The 18,286-nt window shown below is 42.0% G+C and overlaps 1 protein-coding gene across 1 annotated transcript in view; it reads right to left on the reverse strand.

Moving 5' to 3' along the window:
* The window catches only part of ccdc33 (coiled-coil domain containing 33), a 364,562-nt gene that overhangs the window by 21,908 nt on the left and 324,368 nt on the right, over nucleotides 1-18,286 (reverse strand). The window lies entirely within an intron of this gene.

The raw sequence follows: 18,286 nt of genomic DNA on the forward strand, positions 1-18,286 counted from the left end.
AAAGAATGCAGAAAAACATTACAAGGATGTTGCTGGGACTTGAGGGTCAGAGGTATAGTGAGAGGTTGAAAAGGATAGGACTTTACTCCCCGGAGCGCAGGAGGATGAGGGGAGATCTTATCGAGGTATTTAAAATTATGACAGTATAGTTAGGTGAATTCTTGGAGGCTTTTTCCTCTCAGGCTGGGTGAGACAATAACTAGAGTTCATAGGTTTAGGGTAAAAGGTGAAATATTTAAGGAAAATCTGAGGGAGAACTTCTTCACTCAGAGGGTGGAGTGAGTGTGGAATGAGGTGGCAGTGGAAGTGATACATGTGGATTACTTGTAATATTTAAGAGAAGCTTGGAGAGCTACTTGAATGAGAGGGTTTGTATATGGTCCTGGAGCAGGTTTATGGGGCTAGACAGAAGATCAGGTCAGCATGGACTGTCTGGGCCAAAGAACCTGCTTCAGGACTGTAGTGTGCCATAATGGGGAAACACAGCATGAAGGTAAAGTTATGCTGCTGATAGAGCCACTGCCTTGCAGGGTCTGGGACTCAGGTTCAATCCTGACATCCAGTGTTGATTCTATGGAGTTTGCAAACTCTCCATGTGACTGCATGTGGCTCTGAGTGCTTCGGTTTTGTCCCACAACCCAGAGATGTCCTGATTGTCTCGCTAGTTAGCCACTGTAAATATGTCCTTGTATATAGGTGAGTGGTTGGGCCTGGGAAGAATTAATGAGAATGTGGAAGAATATAAAATGGGGTTATTGTAAGGTTAAAGTAAATGGACAATGGTCAGTGCCAACTTGATGGACCGAAGGGCCTGTATCTTTTTATGAAAAACTAATGGAATAGCACTTTCAAAGTGGAAGAACTCAGCAGGTCAAGCTGCATCTGTGGAGGGACATGGACAGTCAACGTTGCGGTTGTGGCTTTCAACTGCTCTCTCACAATGTTAGCACAATGCATGATGGGCTGAATGTTCTCATTCTGCAGCTGAAGATTTATGTACAAAGACAGGGACTGAAGGAGATCATTCAATGTCTTCGTCCCCTTTTGCCATTCCAGGAAGCCCTGGTTCATACCTTGCAATCCTAAATACTCACGGAAAACAAGAAGACCTTGCTAACCTCCAATGAGTAATTGTAGTTGAATCTAACGGCAGAGTGATAAAGAATGTTTGAAATTTCTGCTGCTCTCTGAATCTTGCCCAATGTCACTCCTATTTACTATGAAGAATTCTATCACAATTCATTTTCAAATCTTAACTGAACATCAATGTGCATTTTTAGTCTTCCCTCTGTTTTCCCATAAATGGAGGGTGCAATAGTTCAATTAAAACCAGTGTATTATGCAGTGTATAAACAATGGAGACTACAATAGGATGAGGGAGGATTTGGCTAGTGCAGACTGGGAACACCAGCTATATGGTGGGACAGTTGAGGAACAGTGGAAGACTTTCAAAGAGATTTTTCGTGGTGCTCTACAAAAGTATATTCCAATTAAACACAAGGGTAGTAAGGGTGGGGAGAGCCAGCCTTGGATAACTGAGGAAATAAAAGAAGGCATCTAACTAAAAACTCTTGCATACAAAGTCTCCAAGAGTAGTGCAAAACTGGAAGATTGGGAAAACTTTAAAATGCAACAAAGAACCACAAAGCAAGCAATAAAGAAAGGGAGGCTAGTTTGTGAAAATAAACTAGCCCAAAATATAAAAATGGATAGTAAATGTTTTTATAATTATATAAAGTGGAAAGGGGTAGCTAAAGTGAATGTAGGTCCCTTGGAGGATGAGAAGGGGGAATTGACATTGGGTAATGAGGAAATGGCCAAGGCTTTGAATGACTATTTTGTGTCGGTCTTCACGGTGGAGGACACGTCTATCATGCAACAGGAGGAGCGGACCTCGATACAATAACTATCACTAAAGAGGTAGTGCTGAGCAAACTTGTAGGCCTGAAGATAGGTAAGTCCCCTGGTCCTGATGGAATGCATCCCAGGGTACTGAAAGAATCGGCAGAAGTTATAGTAGAGGTTTTGGTGATGATTTACCAAAATTCTCTGGACTCTGGGCAGGTCCTGGTGGATTGGAAGACAGTGAATGCTGTGCCACTGTTCAAAAAAGGATGTAGGCAAAAGGCAAGTAACTACAGGCCAGTTAGTTTAACATCTGTAGTTGGGAAAATGCTTGGGCTATCATTAAGGAAGAAATAGCGAGGCATCTGGAAAGAAATGGATCCATCAGGCAGATGCAGCATGGATTCAGCAAAGTCAGGTCCTGTTTGACAAAATTACTGGAGTTCTTTGAGGACATAATGAGCGCAGTGGATAGAGGGAAACAGATGAATGTTATTTACTTGGATTTCCAGAAGGTGTTCGATAAGGTGCCACATAAAAGACTTATCCATAAGATAAGGATGCGTAGAGTTGGGGATGATGCATTAGCATGGATAGAGGATTGGTTAGCTAATAGAAAGCAGAGAGTTGGGATAGTTACTCTGGTTGGCAATCAGTGGTGAGCGGCAGGGGACAGTGGTGGGCCCACGACTGTTCATGATATACATTAACAATCTGAAAGAGGGGGCCAAGTGTAGTGTACCTAAGTACGTTGATGATACTAAATTGAGTGGAAAGGCAAATTGTGCAGAAGATATGGAGAGTCTGCAGGGAGATATAGATAGGTTAGGTGAGTGGGCAAGAGTCTGGCAGATGGAGTACAATGTTGGTAAATGCAAAGTCATCCACTTTGGAAGGAAAAATGAAAGAGCAGATTATCATTTAAATGGTAAAAAAAAATCGCAGCATGCTGCTGTGCAGAAGGACTTGGGAGTACTTGTGCATGAATCACAAAAGGTTGGTTTGCAGGTGCGGCAAGCTATCAAGAAGGCAAATGGAATGTTGGCCTTCACTGCTCGAGGGATTGAATTTAAGAGCAGGTGGTTATGCTGCAACTGTATAGGGTACTGGTGAGGCTGCATCTCGAGTACTGTGTGCAGTTCTGGTCTCCATACTTGAAGAAGAATACACTGGCTTTGCAGGCAGTGCAGAGGAGGTTCGCCAGGTTGATTCCAGAGATGAAGGGGTTAGACTATGAAGAAAGATTGAGTCGCCTGGGACTGTACTCACTGGAATTCAGAAGAATGAGAGGAGATCTTATAGAAACATATAAAATTATGAAAGGGATAGATAAGTTAAAGGCAGGAAAGTTGCTTCTACTGGTAGGTGAGTCTAGAAGTAGGGGACATAGCTTCAAGATTCAGGGAAGTAGATTTATGACGGAGATGAGGAGGAACTGCTTTTCCCAGAGAATGGTGAATCTGTGTAACTGTGTAACAATGGAACAGTGGAGGCTGCCTCAGTATACATACTCAAGGCAAGGTTGGATAGATTTTTGCATTGTAGGGGATTTAAGCGTTATGGGGAAAAGGCAAGTAGGTGGAGATGAGTCCATGCTCGGATCAGCCATGACCTTATTGAATGGCGGAGCAAGCTCGACAGGCCAGATGGCCGACTCCTGCTTCTATTTCTTATGTTCTTATATTATACCTGCTGGGAAACCTTGCAATCAGTTAAAACAGGGGTGTCCAACCTTTTACATTCCGTGTGTCAATTTTTTCACGCACGAGTTCAGATGCGCCATACAACTCTTGTACCCCCATTCAATTCTTGTAAAAATATATTAATATAGACATATTTAGCATTTTACATGATATATTTATTTAATATAAAAACAAGATAAACATTACTTACCTTAATTTAACAAATATATTTTGTCTTCTTTTGATTTCTTCATTTTTCTTAATCACATATTCTTTCCATAACTCAGACCCAAGCACTAGCTTCAGTTTTCCTTCTATTTCAGTCTGATGTTGTGTTTTATAGCATCTATTAAGATTATGTCTTCTATTACGTGAGAAAGTGTTTTCACAAACAATACACAACTGTTTTCCTGACTGACCCGCTATAAATAAGAACTCATTTTCTCACTGTTCATTGAATTCACGCTTACTATCACCTTCTGCTTTTCATTTGCTCATTTTCTTTTGCAAACTGAATGTAAAAACAAGGCTTAATTTTCGAAAAAGTACAAAACTGCAAATGTTCGAAAAAGAATAAACAAAGCACAACTCCGTAGCACACGAATGTAAATTGTAAACTGACTGGCAGAAACCTGCGACACACCCCTGGTGCAGACGCCTGGCGCCTCAGGATCAAACAAGTATCAAACGTGTATTGAACAGTTATGGAACGACTGCAGAACAAAAGCCCTTCTTTCCTAGTTTGACTCATTGAACATTTTTTAAAATTGAAAACAGATTAATCTGAAAGAAGATAACATTCGCCAAAAAATGTGCGCGAAATAATAAAATTGCTAAAAATAATTGCTAAGTTTTAGATTTATTCTCAGTAAAACCCATTTCTAGCTCTAAGCTACTTGAATTCCTGTTATAGATTTTTTTTCTACAAATCGGTTTTTGGTTAATACTTTTTTGCATGAGTAGGCTTACTTTTTTATTATTGTCACTGGGGTGCAATGCGCCACTTCTAATCATCCAATGTGCCACTTTTGGCGCATGCGCCATAGGTTGGCCATCCCTGAGTTAAAACTTAAAACCGCAGGGTAGGTAAGAAAGTTACTGGACCTTCAGTAAAAACTGTTAAGACTTCTTTTATCCCTCTAGGAATTACCTGATGATAATTATGCTTTATGCTTGCAGTGAATATATTACCATTCCTATTGGTGATTGGTTTATTACCGGCACGTCCTGAAATGGAGTGAAAATGTTGTTTGCATGCCGTCTAGAAGGATCACTCTAAACTTGAGTACACTGAAGTAGTACAAAGGGAAACGCTATACACATACAGAGAAAGTGCAGTGCAGTCAAGACATATAGGTTCAAGGCCATGATGACACAGATTCAGAGATCAAGAATTCAGCTTTATCATTGAAGATATCCATTCAAGTGTTTTATGCAGTGACATAGAAACGGTCCTTGAGCCTGTTGTTGTGATTTTACAGGTTTTTGTATCTCATGCCCAATGGAAGGGGGTGGAGAAGAGAGAACGACTGAGGTGGGAGGAGTCTTTGATTATTTTGGGTGCTTGCCGGAGGCAGCAGAAAGTGTGGACCAAGTCAATGGAAGGCAGGTTGCCTTTCACGATAGACTGGGCTGTGTTCACACCCCTCTACAGTTTCTAGCTGGCTACTGCAGAGCTGTTGCAATACCAAGCTGTGATGCATCTGTGAATATTCTCTATGATGCATCTATAAAAATTGGTGAGGGTCATCGGGGATATGTCAAATTTCTTAAAATTTTATTTATAAAAGGAACTCATTGTAGTCATAGTCATACTTTATAGATCCCGAGGGAAATTGGTTTTTGTTACAGTTGCACCATAAATAATAAATAGTAATAAAACCATAAATAGTTAAATAGTATTATGTAAATTATGCCAGTAAATTATGAAATAAGTCCAGGACCAGCCTATTGGCTCAGGGTGTCTGACCCTCCAAGGGAGGAGTTGTAAAGTTTGATGGCCACAGACAGGAATGACTTCCTATGACGCTCTATGTTGCACCTCAGTGGAATGAGTCTCTGGCTGAATGTACTCCTGTGCCCAACCAGTACATTATGTAATGGATGGGAGACATTGTCCAAGATGGCATGCAACTTAGACAGCATCCTCTTTTCAGACACCACCGTGAGAGAGTCCAGTTCCATCCCCACAACATCACTGGCCTTACGAATGAGCTTGTTGATTCTGTTGGTGTCTGCTACCCTCAGCCTGCTGCCCCAGCACACAACAGCAAACATGATAGCACTGGCCACCACAGACCGTAGAACATCCTCAGCATCGTCCGGCAGATGTTAAAGGACCTCAGTCTCCTCAGGAAATAAAGACGGCTCTGACCCTTCTTGTAGACAGCCTCAGTGTCTACAAGAAGGGTCATCCTTCTTGAAGTAACATCCATGCCATGCAAGTGCGAAACATTGCTACCTTCCAGAAGGAAGAACCTATTGACCAGAATTACAACTGGACCAACCATATAAATATATTACAAATGGTTACTTTCTATGTATTGCTACCCCATGAACTTTGAAAATTCGTTTCCTTTCATTCCTGTTCAGCGTGTTAGTTTAAATCTATCCCAGTGTTACTTTTATTCTCACATTCCTGCCAAGCATCCAGGACATGTTCAAAAGGCTATACCTCAAAAAAAGCAGCATCCATCATTAAGGACCCCCATTACCCAGGACATGCTCTCTTCTCATTGCTGCCATCGGAGAGGAGGTACAGGAGCCTGAAGACACATACTCAACATTTTAGTAACAGCTTCTTCCCCTCCACCATCAAATTTATGAACGGACAATGAACATCACCTAACTATTTTTTGATCTCTTTTTACACTACTTATTAATTTTATACACACACACCTACACACCTCGTCATTGTGGCTATCCCTCGAGGTCCAGGATGATGGTCTTCGTTCTGTTGATCAAGTGGCCCAGAGAGTGAAGACGCCTGTGCGTGTTATTTGTTTAACGTGTACTTGATGTTGCACTCCAAGAAGCACACGATACTTCACAAATCAACCAACTGATTCCAATGGCATGGAAACCACGACGATTGGAGCTGATGGATTTGTTGCAGCCTTCATCCGCCTTCACAGCCGTTGAGTTCGAAGTAACTTCGTCCACCTGTTTCACCATTGAGGTCTTGGTTGGATTGTTCTTTGTCAGGGACCTCACCCTCGACCTTACCGCCATGGGTGACCCGACCAGGAGCATAGCTCCAGACGGCATCGCTCTCGGGATCTCAGGACCACACAAGCCTCTCCACCGCGACAAGGTGACAATCCACGGAGAAGTCTACACACCTGTATATATGAAAGCTTCACTCAACTTCACCCACCCATCACTGAACTGTTCCCACAACCTCCGAGCTCACTTTTCAAGGGCTCTTTGTCTCAAGTTTTTAATATTTATTGCTTACTAATTTATTATTATTATTTATTTTTGTATTTGCACAGTTTGTTGTCATTTGAACATTGTTTGTTGTCCATCCTGTTGGGTGTGGTCTTCATTGATTCTACTGTGTTTTTATGTACTTACTGCAAAAGCCCTCAAGAAAATAAATCTCAGGGGTGTATACGGTGACACATATGTACTTTGATAATAAATTGATTTTGAACTTTGAAAATGTCAGTAATATTAAACCTAACTCTGACTCTGATTTAATTTTATCTTTTCTTTCCTATTCCCTGTTGCCCTTGGAGCCAGTGGACACTTAGAGCAAGAGTAACTTAGGGTGGGATATCTTGTAATAAGTTTTGTCTTCTGACACCACAAACACTCTCCTCTACCTACAAAACACTTCCAGAATGTGATGGAACATTCTCCATCTGCCTAGAAGAGTGTGGCTCCAATGACACATGAAGTATAAATAGGCAGCAGGTGATGAGATGGAAACAAGTATCAGGTGACTTCTATTAGGTGGGTGGAGACTGGGAGATGCCTGCCTGTGCAGGTCCGACACAGGCACCTAGGTTCATCATCTTCATCGTTACGTGCTGTGTTGAATGACATGGGTGATCCTGGTCTTCCACCTGTCTATAAGCTGAGAAGTTTGAACCTCTTTTATTAAGCCTCTCTTCCATTCAAAGTACTTGTAATGAGAGGTGGGTTTCTTCCTGCATACCGAAGACCTGGTACTGTAGAAATTGGCTGGAATGGCTTTATTCAGTGGCCATGTCCAGGGCTTCCATCTATCGTCACCACCATTATAAGTTTGTCCAAAGGACAGATTATCAGAATCAGGTTCATACACACTGACATATGCCAAGAAATCTGTCGTTTTGTGGCAGCAGTACAATGCAATATATAAAAATAACCATAAATTACAATAAGAATATAGGTGGTGTAGTGGTCAGTGTGACACCATTCCATAGTTTGGAGTTCAATTCTGGCACCGTCTGTAAAGAGTTTGTATGTTCTTCCCATGAACTGCATGGGTTTCTTCCGGGTGCTATGGTTTCCTCTCACAGTACAATGACATACCTGTTAGTAGGTTAATTGGTCATTGTAAATTGTCCTATGACCAGCTAATGCTGAATAGGTGGAGAGTAGCAGGGTGGAAATACGTCTCTACCAAAGGAGGTGTAAGGCGCTCCTTCCCTCTGCTGGTCTGCAGGTCACCCTTGGGCAAGGTGTAGCACCTGCTTAGCCACAACCCCCCATCGCCGATCAGGGTCACATCAAGCCATGGGAGCAGGTGGTGGGTGGTCATATGAGCAGCTGGTGCACGGTCACAAGTCCTGGATATGCGGCCGCTGATGCCGGGCAGATAATCTCTGAAGAGTATTGATAATGGCTGGGGTTACCCATCTTGTAAAGACACAGACCAGAAGAAGGCAATGGCAAACCACTTCTGTAGAACAAATTGCCAAGAATAATTAGGGAGATCATGATTGCCCAATTCATACAATGTGGCATATAACGACCGAACAAAATAGGTGTGTTTTTGGGAGGTACAAGATCTTTGGACTGTATAGGCTTGTATCTCTAAATAAATGAATACAATAAATAAACAAATAGAAAGAACAAAGGCAGGAGAAAAGAAAGAAGGAAAAAAGAAAGAGAGAAAGAAAGCAAGTATACACAAGGAGGCAGTTAAAGACACGGTTAGATGCTAGGTTACTTGCATCTCACATTTTCCATCCTCTGTTCTCACTCACACTTGCGTCAATCAGTCTCTCCTGGTTTCCACCCACACAGTCAGACTATCCCTTCCATCTTTCCACCCTTGTGCTTCCACTAAAAAAGTCAAATTTCACAACATCTGTAAATGATACTAAACCTTATTCTAAATTCACCCCTTCCCTCTCTCTTCAACTAAAAATATACTTGGTTTCAAACTGTCTCCAGTTCTGATGAAATGTCATCAACTGGAAATGTTTCTCTCTCTACAGATGCTGCCTGACCATCTGAGTATTCCCACCATTCACTGATGTCCTATTTCCAGCTGCTGTAGTTCTTTGTTTTTTAAAGTGAAAATTTATGCTTATGGGAGCTTGCTGTGCACCAACTGGCTACCCCAGCTTGCAATGCAGGTCTTGTGGAACATCCTGAAGATCTGCAGATCTCAAGGGAATTGGACTTGGCCCTGGGGCTATCTAGAGTGAGCTACCATTTGGATAAGACCAGTGAGCGTGGGGTTGAACCTCAGCTCTGTCAGATTGTGTGGGGGCTCTAGAGAGATGGGATGTAATGATGCATGTTTAGTCCATTAGATCATAAGATATAAGAACAGAACAAGGCCATTCAGCTCCATCAAGTCTGCACCATCATTCAATTATGGCTAAATTTTAAGTTGTTTTCAATCTCATTCTCCCATTTTCACCCTGTAGCCTTTAACCCACTTATCAATCAATAACCTATCCATCCCTGCCTTAAGTACAATGACCTGACCTCTACAGCCTTCTGTGGAAATGAATCACACAGATTTATCACTCTTTGCCTGAAGAAAGTCCTCCTCATCTCTGTTCTAAATGTCTGTCCCTTTATTTTGAAGTTGTGCCCTCAGATCTTCACCTCCCCTACCAATGAAAACTTCTTCTCTGTGTTCACTCTCTCCTGCTCTTTCAGTATTCAACGAGGTCCCCACCCACATCCTTTGTAAAATTGTCATTGAAGTAAGAAATATCTGCTTACGACTGTCAAAGATAAATGTTCCTGAAGCTATAGTCCCTGGTTAACAACGCAAAGGACTTTCAAATCTTAGTAGATCAAAGTTTGTTGTGAAAATCTGACTAAAATATTTAGTTTTGAAATTATCTTTGGAAAAGGAACATAGTGAGTCACAGATAAGGAGACCTTCATCACCCATCCTGGCTGGCAGTGAAGTCTGCATCTACTTATTATTTATTCCTTGCCTCTCACTCGTAATCGAGGACATGTTTACAAGGTGATGTCCATGAACCCATGCACAATTTATTTACTTTTACATACCAACCTCATTTCCAGGAAAGTTGGGATATTTTCCAAAATGCAATAAAAACAAAAGTTTGTGATATGTTAAGTCACGTGAACCTTTATTTAACTGACCAAAGTACAAAGAAAAGATTTTCAATAGTTTTACTGACCAACTTAATTGTATTTTGTAAACATACACAAATTGAGAATTTGATGGCTGCAACACACTCAACAAAAGTTGGGACAGAGTTAAAATAAGATTGAAAAGTGCACAGAAAAGTCATGCTACTGTGATAATTATAGCCACCTGGGCTCGGGAGTACTTTGGAAAACCATCGTCACTCAACACAGCCCGTCGCTGCATCCAGAAATGCAACTTGAAACTGTATTACGCAAGGAGGAAGCCATACATCAACTCTATGCAGAAACACCGGCGAGTTCTCCGGGCCTGAGCTCATCTCAGATGGACCGAAAGACTGTGGAACTGTGTGCTGTGGTCAGATGAGTCCACATTTCAGCTAATTTTCAGAAAAAACGGGTGTCGAGTTCTCCGTGCCAAAGATGAAAACGACCATCCAGATTGTTATCAGTGAAAGGTGAAAAAGCCAGCATCTGTGATGGTATGGGGGTGCTTCAGTGCCCACGGCCTGGGTGAGTTGCATGTATGTGAAGGTACCATTGACTCTGAGGCGTATATTAGGATTTTAGAGAGACGTATGTTGCCATCAAGGCAACGTCTCTTCCCGGGACGTCCATGCTTATTTCAGCAGGACAATGCCAGACCACATTCTGCACGGGCTACAACAGCGTGGCTTTGTAGACACAGAGTGCGTGTGCTTGACTGGCCTGCTGACAGTCCAGATCCATCTCCTATTGAAAATGTATGGCGCATCATGAAGAGGAGAATCAGACAACGGAGACCACGGACTGTTGAGCAGCTGAAGTCTTATATGAAGCAAGAATGGCCAAAACTTCCAATTGCAAATCTACTACAATTAGTATCCTCAGTTCCACAACGATTAAAAAGTGTTATTAAAAGGAAAGGTGATGTAACACAATGGTAAACATGCCTCTGTCCCAACTTTTGTTGAGTGTGTTACAGCCATCAAATTCTAAGTTTGTGTATGTTTACAAAATACAATTAAGTTGGTCAGTAAAGCTATTGGAAAATCTTTTCTTTGTACTTTTGTCAGTTAAATAAAGGTTCACGTGAATTAACATATCACAGATTTTTGTTTTTATTGCATTTTGGAAAATATCCCAACTTTTCTGGAAATGCAGTTTGTATTTATCAATTTTTATGTACTGTCCTGTACTGCTGTTTCAGAAAGGGAACACACACCAGTCCTCATAGAGGAAAAATTAGTGGAAGTTGGAGGAAGTTGGTGGGAAGCTTTTAAAAACCAACAGAAAGCAAGTAAAAAAGTCATTTAGAAGGTAAAGACAAAATACAAAAGCAAACTAGCCAATAATATTAAAGAGGATACAAAAAGTTTCTTCAGATACATAAAGTGTAAAAGAGAGGCGAGAGTGGATACTGTACTGCTGGAAAACAATGCTGAAAGGTAGCAATGGGGGACAAGGAAAAAATGGACAAACTGATTAAGTACTTTGCTTCAGTCTTCACTGTGGAAGACACTAGCAGTATGGTGGAAGTTCCAGGTGTCAGGGGGCATGAAGAGCATGGAGCTACCATAACTAGAGAGAAGGTTCTTGGGAAACTGAAAGGTCTGAAGGTAGATAAGTCATCTGGACCACATGGTGAACACCCCAGAATTCTGAAAGAGATGGCTGAAGAGATCATGGAGGCATCAGTAATGATCCTAAAGAAGCACTAGATTCTGGAATGGTTACGGAAGACTGGAAAATTGCAAATGTCACTCTACTCTTCAAGAAGGGAGAGAGGCAGAAGAAAGGAAACCATTGGCCAGTTGGTCTGACCTCAGTGGTTGGGAAGATGTTGGAGTCAATTACTAAGGATGAGGTCTTAGGGTACTTGGAGGCACATGATAAAATAGGCTGTAGTCAGCATGGAACTCTGTTGGAATCCTTTGAAGAAGTAACAAGCAAAATCAGTTGATGTTGTATACTTGGATTTTCAGAAAGACTTTGACAAGATGCCACACAAGAGGCTACATAACATGCTACAAGCCTGTGGTATTACAGGAAAGATTCTAGCATGGATAAAGCAGTGGCTGATTGGCAGGAGGCAAAGAGTGGGAATAAAAGGAGCCTTTTCTGGATAGCTGCCGGTGACTAGTGGTGTTCCTCAGGGGTCTGTATTGGGACCGATTCTTTTTACGTTATATGTCAATGATCGATTATATCTGCACAGGATCAAAAATAAGCTGCAGAGGGTTGGAAACTTAGTCAGCTCCATCATGGGTTCTAAGCTTCACAGTATCCTGGACATCTTCAAGGAGTGATACCTCAAAAAGGGGCATCCATCATTAAAGGAACCCCATCACCGAGAACATACCCTCTTCTCATTGTTACCATCAGCAAGGAGGTACAGAAGCCTGAAGACACATACTCAATGATTCGAACAGCTTCTTCCCCTCTGCCATCCAATTTCTGAATGGACATTGAACCCATGAACACTACCTCACTAGTATTTTTGTAGTTTGATTTTTGCTCTACTTAATAAATTTAACTATTTAGTATCTATATGCTTACTGTAGTTCACAGTTTATTTCTATTATTATGTATTGCACTTACTGCTACAACAAAGACACAAAGACCAGAGGTTCGCAAGGATGTTTCCCGGAATGAAAGGGTTAACATATGCAGAGCGTTTGGCAGCTTTGGGCCTGTACTCACTGAAATTTAGAAGAATGCAGGGGGATCTCATTGAAACCTACCAAATGTTGGAAGGCAGATACTCTAGTGAAATTTAAGAGACTACTAGACAGGTATATAGAGGAATTTAAGGCAGAGGGTTATATGGGAGGCAGGGTTTAAGGGTCGGCACAACATTGTGGGCCGAAGGGCCTGTACTGTGATATATGTTCTATGTTCTATGACTGGATGTGGAGGGGACTTTTCCTATGGTGGGGGTATCCAGAACTGGAGGGCATAGCTCAAAATTGAGGGGTGACCCTTCAGAACAGAGGTTAAGAGGAATTTTTAGTCAGATCTAATCTAATTTAGTCTAAATCTGTGGAATGCTCTGCCACAGACTGTGATGGAGGCCAAGTCCATGTTTATATTTAAGGAGGAAGTTGATAGTTTCCTGATTGGTCAAGGCATCAAAGGATATGATGAGAAGGCAGGTGTATGGGGTTGAGTGGGATCCGGGATCAGCCATGATGGAATAGCAGAGCATACTCGATGGTCTGAATGGCTTAATTCTGCTCCTATGTCATCTGCACATTTGCAAAGAAGGAGCTTCCAGGCTGGTCCCACTTTCTACCTTACAGGTCAGAGCTCGGTGGATTACTGCACATCAAGTCTGCATCAGGCACTGGTTTACAGGGACAAGGGTCTTTGCCTCCACACCCTAACAGGTACCAAGCTCCAGCCCACTGGATGCCCGAAGCTGACAGAATCTGTTCCACAGTGCCACTCCAAGATTCAGCATTCAGATTCATGATTGTTTATTGTTGTTTGTCGCTACACCAGTGTAAAGGAGAACAAAATGACTGTTACTCCAGATCCAATGCAGCATAAAAGACACAATAAGCATAAAGAACATAAAGAAACACGATAAATATGAAAGCAATCCTTAAAAAACACAATGTGCAATTAATTGTTGTACACATCAACTGAGTGTTGCTAGGTGATGTGCATGTAGTAGTGCGGTGGGTCAATGTGTGGAGGTGTTGATCAGCCTGACGGCTTGGGGAAAGTAACTGTTTTTGAGCTTGGTAGTCCTTGGGTGGACGCTGTGTAGGGAAATGTCTACAGGAAGCAGTGGATACAGCCCAGTCCATCACAGGCAAAACTCTCCCCACCATTGAGCACATGGAGCACTGCCACAATAAAGCAACATCCATCATCAGAGACCCCAACCATGCAGGCCATGCCCTCTTCTCACTACCATCAGGCAGGAAGCCTCAGGTCCCATACCAGCAGGTTCAGGAACAGTCATTACTCAACAGCCATCAGACTCCTGAACCAGCCTGGCTAACTTCACTCACCACAACTTTGAACTAATTCCACAACCCACAGACTCACTTTCAAGGACTCTTACAAGGCACGTTCTCAGTATTTTTTTACTTGCACTGTTTGTCTTCTTTTGCACCCTGTTTATGAATCATTCATTCTAAGTGTGTAGCTTTTTGCAAATTGTTATATTTCTTTACATTCCTGTAAGTACCTGCAAGAAAATAAATATTAAGGCAGTATATGGTGACATACACTTTGATAATAAATTTCCTTTGACTTTGACTTTGACTTTGCAGACAGAAGTCAGACACAGGGTATGTACTAATGAGCTGCAGTCAGCCAACCTCTAGTTGTGTCCCGTTCTTCAGAACAAACAGTATAAATAGCTCCATCTGCCAAGTAATCGGAGACTAATTGTTCACACGCATACTCTGAATGCTGCTACAAGACATCTAAAATGTGTGTCCTCAATAGGTAAAAGAGAGTCTTGCACTTCCAAAGCACCTTTTGCAGCCTCAGGTGTTTCCCAAATCCCTTAAACAGCTGATTGATGTTCAGAGGACACACACCAGGGTCGCCTGTGAAACACAGCAAACCTAAAGTAAACCTTTGCCTACAAGATGCATTTTCCTTTGCAAATATCTTCTTGATCAAATAAGATATAAACTAATCCGAGAATTTATTCTGACATTCTAATTAAATTCCACACACATACACATATTTTGCATATTTCAATTGAAATATAAAATCCTTCAATCCCGTTCTTTGTATTCGCTACATAATTCATTTGGGTTATTTTAATTTTAAATGAAGAGCCTACTGCTCCGATTTAAATGGTCAGATTGGCAAAGCTCAGCAAAGTGCATTGCCACCATCATTTCAGACATCTGTTGTAGCTGAAAGTCTAATATGTTCCTGCTTTCACACTCTGTTGCCTTGACACAGCAAGCTCTCTGTAAGCCTTAACCATTTGATTGAACAGACAATGCAAGTTATGACAGAGAAACCTACTGGCCTTTGTGCTTACAAACACACACACACACACACACACACACACACACACACACAGAGCACACATACACACACACACAAACACAGAGCACACCCACATATAAAAGTAGTCACATACACTATGTACATAAAACAGGTCTACATACTCAGAAACACACAATCACATACAGATTAACAGATACTTAAACATGCACACGTACATTGAGATAAATACACACATACTCAGAGAAGCACATCATCGAGGACATATTCACACACAGGCAGATACTCAGAGACAAATACATACTGTACTCATTGTACACAAATACAGAAAGAAATACACAATCAAGTACATATTTACACACACACACACATGCCTTAAGCACACGCGTACACACACGCACCCGAGTCACACACACCCCTACCCCACACACATGCCAAACTCACACCCAGAAATAGTTTCTATTTTTAAGCTCTATTATCTCAAACACAGAGCAGCCCAGACCCCAGACGTACAATTAGTAGAGAAATGGTGAGACTTTGCTTTCACCTCAATGGAAATATTTGCTGCTGAAGCTAATACTCATCACGTGTGATCAATATATATTAGCATTTATCAAATTTGAACCATACAGAGAAAAGTCATTGGAAATACAGAAGACAAAATGCCTGCAGCAAATGCTGCTGTGAGCTATGGAGAAGAACAGAGTTCATGTGGGACAAAGAAAGGAAATACTTATGGGCTTCAGTGAACGAGAAAATCAATGGAGCTAATTGCATGGAATGTGCAGATTTGAATCAGGCCATTCAGCCCAGTTTCTCCCTGCTAGCACCAGTACTCCAACAATCGAAGGCCCTGTTTCTATGCAATTAATCAATGTCTCTGATAACAATTTCCCTTTCTATGTCACCTTGAATTTAGCAAAAGCTTTCCACCACATTTCTCCAGAGCAGCCTGGACAACAACTGATGTCAAGCATTGTTAGGAGGGAGGAGGGGGCATAATTTTCTGGTGATTGGAGGTAAGTGTAGGGGGAATGTCAGAGTTAGTTTTATTTACACAGAGAATGGTGGGTGCGTGGAACGCCCTGCCGGGGGTGGTGGTAGAGGCAGATACATTAGGGATGTTTAAGAAACTCTTATATAGGCACAATTAACCTATTAACTAGTACGTCTTTAGAAAATGGGAGGAAGCCCATGTGATCACAAGGAGGGCATACTGTACAAACTCTTTACAACAGCTGTGGAACTGGACCAGGGTTGCTGGCACTGCAGTCGTGTTACGCTAACCACTATGCTACTGAGTTGTCTTTTAGAACCAGAAGAGGTGACAGAGAGGGAGAGGAGCACAACATGGACACAGCCCTCCTCACAGTCAGTCCATTCCTGACTTTACAAGTAGTCTGCTGGAGGAACTCAGTGGGTTATAGAGTCCTAGAGTAATATAGCTCAGAAACAGGCCCTTCTGCCCAACTAATGCCTTGATCCCTGCCAACTATAGTGTCTTCCCTGTTGTTCCCAGTTGCCCAAATTAGGCCAATAACTCTTCAAGCCCTTCCCCATTGTCTACCTATTCAAATGCCTCGACCACTTCCTCTGGAAGCTTATTCCAGGTGTTCACTATACTCTCTGTAAAGAAATCACCTGTCAGGTATCTTTTCAATCTCTCCTTTCATGTATCTGTGGCCTCTAGTTTTAGACTCCATAACCCTGGGGAAAGGACTATTACTGTTCACCTTTTCTAGATCCCTCATGATTTTATAAATTTCTGTGAAGTCACCTCTCATTCTTTCACACTCCGAGGAATAAAGATTCACCATAGCCAACCTCTCCCTATAACTCACACCTTTAGTCCAGGCACCATCATTGTAAATCTCTCCATTTTGACAATGTCCTTCCGATAAGTTTCCTACGTGTGCCTGGAATGAGCTGCCAGAAGAAGTGGTCAAGGTGGGTACAATTGCAACAGTTAAGAGGCATTTGGATAGGTACGTGGAAGGGGGAAAGGAACTGTTTTAGTTTTGGATCAAAACACAAGCCTTCAACAACACTCAAGAAGCTTGACACCACACAAGACATGCAGTACGATGCAAAAGCCTTAGGCACATGTGAAAAAAAATCGTTAAAGCAAAAATCTTTCAAAATAATGAAAGGAGTACTCCCTAAATATTAATAAAATACTATAGAGAGCAGCAATCATCTAAATCAAATCAATATTTGGTGTCATCACCCTTTGTCTTTAAAACTGCATTAATTCACTTAGATGCACTGTTGTGCAGTTTCATAAGAAAATTGGTTGGTTTTATAAGGAAACCATGTAGAAAATCCAGGGTGCCTAAGGCTTTTGCACAGTACTGTAACAACCCACTTGATAGGCACTCCATCCACAACCAGCACCGATGCACAGTAACAGCAGTGTGTCCTGAGGATGCACGGCAGCAACTCACCAAGGCTCCTTAGACAGGAGCTTCCACATCCATAACCTCCACCAGCTGGAAGGCCAAGGCCAACTAAAGCATTAGGAACACCACACCCTGAAAGTTGACCTCTGAGCCACACACCGTTCTGACTTGGAAATATATCGCCATTCTTTCACCATCACCATTACTGGGTCAAAATCCTGGAATTAGTCCCCTGACGGCATTGTGGGTTTACTCAGGAAATGCGGTGGCTCACGAAGGCGGCTCACTACCAGCTTCTCAAGGGTGACACAGTGGCATAGCGGATAACATAACACTCTTACAGTGCCAGCGAACCGGGTTCAATCACCTCCACTTTCTGTAAGGAGATTCTACCTTCTCCTCCTAACTGCATGGCTTTCTTCCGGGTGCTCCAGTTCAATCCTCCTTTCCAAAGACGTACAGGTTGGTAAGTTAATTGGTCACATGAGTGTAACTGGGTGGCATGGGCTTGTTTTTTTTTTATTTCAAAATATACTTTATTCAAATATAAATATATACAATAAACCATTCAATAACTTTCCATCCTTTACATACGTTTCCATTATAGTCAGTACATATCCGTATTTATAGCCACCCACGTGGCACTCCAGTAGTTCAGCTTACCATATCATTGTTGAGGGGTATACTCCCCGCCCCCCGACCCCTCCCACTCCCACGGGTGGAGAAACCTATACTGTGGTCCTTCCCCACCGGGCCCTTGCGGTGGCTGCACCGAGTTTCAGTGCGTCCCTCAGCACGTACTCCTGCAGCCGAGAATGTGCCAGT

The sequence above is a fragment of the Mobula birostris genome, chromosome 18, assembly GCF_030028105.1.
Source record: "Mobula birostris isolate sMobBir1 chromosome 18, sMobBir1.hap1, whole genome shotgun sequence".
Classification (NCBI taxonomy): domain Eukaryota; kingdom Metazoa; phylum Chordata; class Chondrichthyes; order Myliobatiformes; family Myliobatidae; genus Mobula; species Mobula birostris.